The sequence below is a fragment of the Catharus ustulatus genome, chromosome 9 (assembly GCF_009819885.2).
Source record: "Catharus ustulatus isolate bCatUst1 chromosome 9, bCatUst1.pri.v2, whole genome shotgun sequence".
In the NCBI taxonomy this organism is placed as follows: Eukaryota; Metazoa; Chordata; class Aves; order Passeriformes; family Turdidae; genus Catharus; species Catharus ustulatus.
Window position 1 is genome coordinate 13,172,899 of NC_046229.1, and position 8,351 is coordinate 13,181,249.

An 8,351-nucleotide genomic window follows, 5' to 3' on the forward strand; every position below is an offset into this window, starting at 1 on the left:
CCTACCAGAACACATCACAGCCACCCACCTCTCATTTTACTACATTCTTCTGATATTTTCTATTGCTCAATCTAGTCCAGTTAGCACTAGTTTTTCTCCTTGAGCTTCACCCTTAACATTTTCATTTTTGTTTTTGGTATTTATGCTCATGTAGAATATAATTTCATCTCCCACTTAATTTCTGCTTCGCCAGCTTTGATTCATTTACAGCATTCCCTCAAAATTCACATTTTTCATTCCAACCCCTTAATTCTTACCCTTATTTCATTCTTTCCAAACTCTTGGTCATCTGTGGTAGCAAGGCAGAGCTATCTAAATTTTTATAGATGTGACAAAACAGTAACATATTTTCCTAAATAATTTCTTTTTTATCAACTTTTATGAGACATAATGGAAGATCTTCAGAAGACCTCAGAAGAGAGTGCATAATTAGCTGTACAAGCTAAGAAAAAATATAGGAAAAGACTGATTTTCTTGAAAAATAAAGTCTGGAACCCATTCAAAATAAAACATGGAGATTCACATCAGATTTTGACTCCAGCTCAGGTGTACCAGGACTCAAAGCAGTAAGGGCTCAAGGTTTCCCCTTCATCCTAAGGGCTGAGCAACTGTCAGCAGGAAATGACTCTGACCTCATACTGGCAAATGAAAGTTAAAAAGCAAAGTAGAAGAATCAAAGCTGCTACTCAGGATGGGATGAAATGTCCTCTTATAAATCTCTTGGTAGTTGATCACTTAGGCAAATTTCAGCAGAAATGGTTCTTGTCCAGCAGCCTCACAGACTCACCCATTTAGTACTTTCCTAACCCAAATCAAACTGTTCAATGGCTCTCTTGTTCCCACTGCAGTGCTGCTACTATGGATTAATTTTGTTCCTTTTTTCACTTTACTTCTGGAAGGAAAATATTTTTTATTGTTTTACTTCTACTAAGTAAACAGCCCTGCCTAGTGCAGTTTCCTGAGCTAGAAAGGAGAAGTCTGATGCATAATTTCTTGGTTTACCATTAACTAGCTATGACCCCGGGCAATCAGAATGTTAAAATGCTATTGTTTTGTTACTAATTAGTGATTAAGAAAAAAAAAAAGCCCTTCTCATGTTTTTACAACCTGTAGTGTTACTCGTGGACTCACAAGCTGCCGAGGAAAGCCCAGTTACTAATTCTTTAAAAGCCAGAAGTCAGACTCACCATTTCTGTGCTTGCTCTCACTTATATCTATGTACAAATATGTGCTGCTGGCCTCCAAGGGCCTTTTTGTTCTGAGTACACAAAGCCAAAGTTTCTCATCATGCACCTGTACCTGGAGAGTGTGGTTGCAATCTGTGACTCACAGATGTTTTGTCTCTGCCCCTGCACCTCCAGAGGCACATGGGCCCTCCTGATTACTAAATCCTTGCATCTGGAATTTGCTTGGTCAATCCAGTCCCGTAGAGGTTCTTACTGAACCTGAACACTTCCTCTGACCTAGAAATTCAGCCCTCTGCCCTTCAGAACACAGAGCTACAGAAAATCAGTCTGTTGACATGTACTGCGTGTGAATTCCCCTTTGCTCTCTTCCTTCACAATAAATTCTCAGGCTTTGACACTCTGGCTCTTCTCCAAACACCTTCTTGTTCTTCTTTCTTCTCTCTAGTGAAACTCCACTAATGCAATTACTGAAAATATCATTTTCTTTCATTAGCTCTCTGCTTATCAAATCCTAATGTTTATCAAGAGTAACTGGCTCACTGAGATTTCATAGGTAATTTTTCTGCTTGGCTTAAGGCTATATCTAAACAGATTGTATTAATTTAGTAAGAGCTGAATGGTTACATGGCTGCCTATCACATTAATATATTCTAATTAAGGATATAAACTTGTTTACCAGCTTTCTTTAGCACAGATATTACTTGAAGTAAGCCAACACTCTGAGAACTACTTATAAAAAATTAGATCATTCTTAATTAAATCTTTCCACAGAGATACCTCTCCACATCACAAATGAGTGCTCTTTCTTTTCATTAATGTGAATTTATTTCTTCATCAAAAAAATATCTTCTGCCAGGAAATTTGAACACTTTCACTTAGTTGAAAACCTTGAGGCTGAGTTCCTGCTTCTGGTTGTGGTTTGTTGTTGAGTCTAAAGCTCCTGCTATGCTTTAAGATAAGTATGATTCTAGGAAAAAAATAATGTTGTGAAAACATGAAGTTTTTTCTAAAATTAGATTTGCTTGCCTAAGGTGTTGTCTTACTCTAATTTCGTTTAGTTGACTGTGGTCTGTAATGAAAGTTTATTTCTCCTCACTTTTAGATGATAAGACATTCACATAGCTTTCTATTATTTATCTAGAGCAATCACATATTTTTGTATCCCTATCAACCTCTAGCTGTGGTGGCATGGCTCAGGGAGAGAACTGTTTATTTGAAATGTAATCGTTGGCTATTCTGCTTTTTCTGCTAACCACGTGCCATTTACTTTGTTTGTAGCCCAACACCTCATAGTAGTGAAATACTTTCAGGACTTGAAATCTTCCTACTGCTTTTTAATGGACTTTGGATTTATATTTTAATATACACTTAAAGATTAACACTGAAGTAGATTTACTTTGAAACATGAAAAATGATCAGAGGAGGATCAGAGGAAAAAAAACCACCAAAAAACCAAATGAACCTTCCAGCTTAGCAGGATATATCAGAATAGGATAGAACAGAAAACTTCAGTAGAAAAGAACAGAATGAAATGCTGGAAGGGGCATAAAGTGATCATCTAGTCCAACTGCCTGGTCACTTCAGGACTGACCAAGTTCAAACATCTTTTTAAGGATGTTTCCAAATTATTTAATTATTGACAAGCTTAGGGTATGAAGCATTGCTTGAGGAATAAATGGATATAATAGGTTAGGGTAATTTGAAGGAAATTATCTCTTTATTTAATTTGACTTGACCATACTGATCAAAAAAATACTTCATGAAAGACTTCTTCTGGCTTGTTTTTGCATTGTCTCCATCCTGGAGAATGGAAGAAGAGAAAAGGAGCTACTATGAAGTTAAAAGGAGTTAATTTAGTATGATTTTGTAGAATGTTTTTTTTTATGTCTCCAAATACTAAAGAGGTGAGTCATAAAAGAGAACATTTTGTCCCATATATTTAAAATGAAAGAAAATTACATTGTTATTTTTATGTGTAGAACTATACTTCCACTCCTGATTAAGCCCACTTACTCCAAATTACCCCAGCCTGAACAGGCAATATTCAGTCATTAATGGCAATATGTGTTTCCTCTGGCCTTTTAGAAATTTGGGTCTACGGTAGTACAAAAAAAAGGACATTTTATATAATCATAAAGGAGGCAAACTTTGGTTCTGAAACGTCAAATGTAACTTTTAAAAATATGCTAAAAAATGTTTAATCTGCTATTCATTAGTCAGATAAATGGGTACAGAACTACTACATGAAGCTTCCTATAAATTCTTGAAGGGAATACTTTCACATTCACAGGTTTATGGGAAGAACATCCTCAGTGATACACCTGCTCTATAATCACATTGCTATTGTTCTGTTCCTCTTCCCTCATTTCTAAGGGCTGTACTTGTATAAAGTAATGCATAAAACTGCATAAAAAAGAATCAAACCACACTGAGAATGATCCTAATCATCTCCCATGTATGCCTTGTAACATCATATCAGAAAAAAAAAGGTTCATCGAAGTACCAGATACAAGGTTTGCAAATGAGGAGGAGGGAAAGGGAATTATTGTCCTGCAGTTCTTTCTGATACAGCCAAATTAGTCACTATTTGTAGCAATCAGATAATTTCAGAGAGCAGTATGTGATTAAGATGAAAGTGTATCTCTTAGCAGGAATAAATGCAAATCAATAAACTGACGCAATGAAAAGTTTCAGTAGCCACTTCTAATATTTAGCACTGGTTGTCGTGATCCATTAGGGAATCATTTGACCAATATGAGGCATCTTAATTTTTATGCTGATGTAAACATTGCTCAGAACAAATGTGAATAAGGTAGCATAGAATATTTTTTATTGTTGTATGGAATATGCTGGCAGATTGCAAATATTCTTAGACTGGAAACTTCTGGGTTTGGCACCTTTTTTCCATTTGAAGTTTTGTCTCTGTCTTTGGTAGCTGGATGATGATACTCGAGCTCTCTCCTCCTCTGCTAACACAGTTTGGCAATGATGACTCAGTCAAACTCAGCAGTTTCAGCAGTCACACTAGTTTTGGGTTTGCCCATCAAGGAATTACTTTGCAGGTCTGTTGGTATCAGACACAATCTGTTTGGTATCAGTAGTACCATCAGCCATCTGATGATCTATTCCTTGGTTAAAGGATTGCCTCTGAATGGACTTCTTGTGACATCACATTAAAACAGAAAATCTATCTTTGGTTTTTCTAGTCAAAATAACTACACTGCAAATATGACTGTCACAAATTGTAGCAAACCTCTGTGTCCCCTCTCCCACCCCCAAACCTCACCAGGGAAATTGAGAATATTTCCTTTTTTTTTTCTGTCTACAGCAACTCTTACCTCATTTGCCAGGAGCTGTGTCTCATTATCAAGAAGAATTTAACTTCCTTGCTGATAGGGTTGTTTAGAAAACAAATCACCATTATCCACAGCTGTACTTCCAGTAAGAGCAAACAGTCCCTTTTCAGATATCAGCAGGTGGAAATCTCAGCAGAAAGATGTATGTTTGTTGTTATGAGTCCTGCTGACCTTTCCTGGTTTTATTTCACTCTGATAGTGAATGCTTACTGGCATGTTGGTGGTTTTAACCTCCTGAATTGATCTGGCGCTTGTTGCAAAACACCATTAGTTTACATTTAACTACCCAGAATTTCCTCCTTTAGCTGCACTGGCCAGTCCCAACTCAGGCAGTACTTAAACCACAATTTGTGACTGTTTTACTGCTCCATGGTGAGGTATGAAGGTCAGAGTGGTGGTAATTGGAATGACAAAGCCACGGGTGAGTTGTCTGCATTCTGCCGAACCACACTTTTTAAAAAACTCAGTGAACTGTCTTAACATATTTTAAAATGCATATTTTGAATATGACAGGATACAGCAATTATTTTATCCGCCCCCCTCAAGAATCAAGAAAACCCAGGATCCTGAGACACGTCTTTAAGGAGACAAATTCCAACTTCCATTACTTCAGATACCTACATGGTCTAACTGCACACCAGCATGACCGTACATGTGTTCTTACAAAATCTGTTTCCTGGCTTGGGCAGGACCTTGCTGTTTTGTCTTAACACTATCAAGCCAAGATCTTCAGGATACACAACAGTCACATAACGCTTTTTAAGCTGTATTTGCTAAATTTACATGAGTGTTTAAAAGCCTATGAATTTGTGACATCCTTTATTGTGTGCTTACTGCCAATTTACTATGTACATGATCACCTTCCACACTACTGACCTAATTTTCTGATTGCATTTCCCAGACAGGAGGTGTAATTAATTTCTCAAGAAAAATTAGCCCTTATCAGTCAACTGTTTAATGAAATGTGATTGCAAATTGTCCTTCACTACTATACCATTTAAAACCAGTCTCTTTGAAAATCTACTGTAAAATGAAGTTAACAACCTTAAAAAAGACATGGAAATAATTCCTCATTTCATAATGAGACTACTAAAAAACACCACTAAAAAATCCAAGAATTAGTAATGCTGGTGTTCTTAACAAGTGACTCAGATTTTCCATGACTATAATTTTTTATCTCCATGTTTCTGCTGTCTGACTACTGCTAACTTCAGAACAGAGCAAACCTCTGCCCAACCTTTCAGCATTGGTTATTGACCTTTAGAAACTCATCATTTGCATTAATTTAATTTATTTTCTTAGCCATATAATACTTAGAATGGTATGTATGCATCAACATATGTACAATGTTTCTGATGTAAATCCCACCTAGTCTAAATCTCCTTTCATATCATCATCTGGATATCAGCTTTTTCATTTTAATAGCTCATGCATTGTGTATATTTGGATCTTTAATAGAAGTTGTACTTTGGGGGTGGTAGGGCATTAAGTTCAGACAAGGAAATCCTGAAGGATTGCTGATTTTGAAGAAATGGAAGGCAGTAACTCTAACCCTCTATGGAGATGGATGCTGTAAACTCATTGTCTATGTCTGTGGCCCCAGAAGTCTTTTTTGTCTCAAACAATTACAGGCTGAACAAGGTGGCATTTAACTGAAGGATTTTCACTGACAGCTTTATTTGACTGAGATGCCCCAAATCTGATCCTATATTCACAATTTCCCTGTATAGTTATTTTGATTTATTACTTTTGTCTCTGAAATATAAAGGCTTTTATATCACTGGTATTTCACTAAATGGAAAGATGACACTTACTATTGTTATGTAGAAAAAGGAGAAGATTTTCAGTGTTTTACAGGAAGAACTGTGACTATAATAAAAGTATATAGTAACTAGCACTGAAGACTGCATGAGAAATTTGAGTGGATGAAAAAGGAGGAAGAGATATTGTTCTTATTTGCATTCTACCAACTTTGTTGTTGCTACTGAAATGCCTACTTGTTCGTTTACAGCAAGGTTGTTTGAAGAAGGTATTTAGTGAAAAATTAGTGCAACACTTGAGTATGTTCCTGGATCTGTAGCAGGAGGCTTTGAGAATTTGATTAGTGTACACTTCATTTGCAAACCAGCAACGTTGTTCTCCATCCAGAAGTTTTTTGTCACATTTTCTTTCCACTCTTTGGTATCCAGTGGGTAGACTGCAACTGTCACAGGACAAGAGATGTCTTTTTATCTCTGTGTCTCTTTCTCCCTCTGTATGTTAAACTATTGCTCTTGAATTTAAACTCATTGAATGTAAGCAGGGAATTCTGGTTCCTTCATTCAAGCTGAAACTTGCGGCAAAAAGAGTATTTATCTTCCTGATTCTTGGCGTACCCAGGATTTAAGGGTTTTGCAGCATACACAAGCAGCCCAAGACATTAAGAAGTGCTGAAGTTAGTGAGCTAAGCCACGGCACCACCTCAGTTCTTCAGTCTTTGGCAGTCTTTGAAAAGATAGCATGAGAAAGCCTCAGCAAACACTCCATTGAAACACTACATTGTGGCTCCTGCACCTACAGCTTTTGTTCTCAGATATAACAAGGAGCTCAATCAACCCCAGCTCCATATGGTTGACTGTCACACTGTTGAGAGGAAGAGCCTCTGCCCTAATGAAAATGACATTAATTCTCCTTCTGTCCCACAGATCTCACCCAGGTTTTGACCTGTGAAAAGACTGCTGCTCCCTAAGCAAGCAGTGGCTGCCCACTCAGAACCCACAGCAGAGGCTGTGATGGGGCAGTTTTGTCACTCCTGTATTCATTAGTAATAGAAGATGAAAGGAGCTGACCATCGGTCACTATGAAAAACTTAGTTCTGCTGGTGCCAGTTTTCACCCCTCCAACACCTGAAATCTCCATCCTACTGAGCCATAATCCTACAGAGAAGTCATTATTTAAGTTATTCCCGTATCAGGAGCACCCGAATGTGTAGAGGGCTGACAGACGTTTCCATCCTGCTTATGCTGATGCTTAACAAGCTGCTGTCCTGCTCACAGCACAAAACTGGGGTGTGGCACTTGGTGCTCTCACAGCTGTACAGGTGCAGGAGCACTCTGCAAAGCCTCTTGTCTGAAAAGTGAGATGAGAGCTTATATTTACTTTCCTAACACTTCTAGCCTTTTTTCTCCATCTCTGCAATGCCACTCTCCCTCCTTTTAGCAGGCTAATGCTTTACTCAGGATGCACTCTGCAAGCTTGCCTTTCCCTTACTACATTTTTACAAGCACACTGAAACAGCTGTGTTGAGGTTTTTCTGTTCCTCCCTTTGTCTTGATCTACCTGATAATGCTGTTTCAGCTTCTTCCTTCCAGACCGCAATCTTGAAGTATCAACTTCACTGCTTCTTTTCAAGAAAAAATTCAAGAAAGCTGGCTAGGGAAGAAGGGCATGGAGCAAACTGTTTGTAGTTTGAGATCTCCATCTCCCTTTACCCCTGGGCAGGGGAACATAAAACAAACTCTCCTTCTCTGAACTTTATTAGGCAGTAATGTATTTAGAGATATCTTTGTTTTACTGTTGTCTTAAAAAAGAACGTATGGGGGATTTATAGGTCCCAATCAGACCAAATTGAGCATTTCTGTTCATTGTAAGATAAAATGTCAAAATTTGACAAGCATTTTGAAGAAGAAGGCCATCATGTGGCACTTTTAACTGTTTATGCAAGTGACTTTAAATACTGTTTGAAGAAATAAATTTAGCTAGCCTGTATTTCCTCACTGGTGGATTACAGAAAGGCAACTTGTAGCTGTATTATTCAAGATATGAAGGT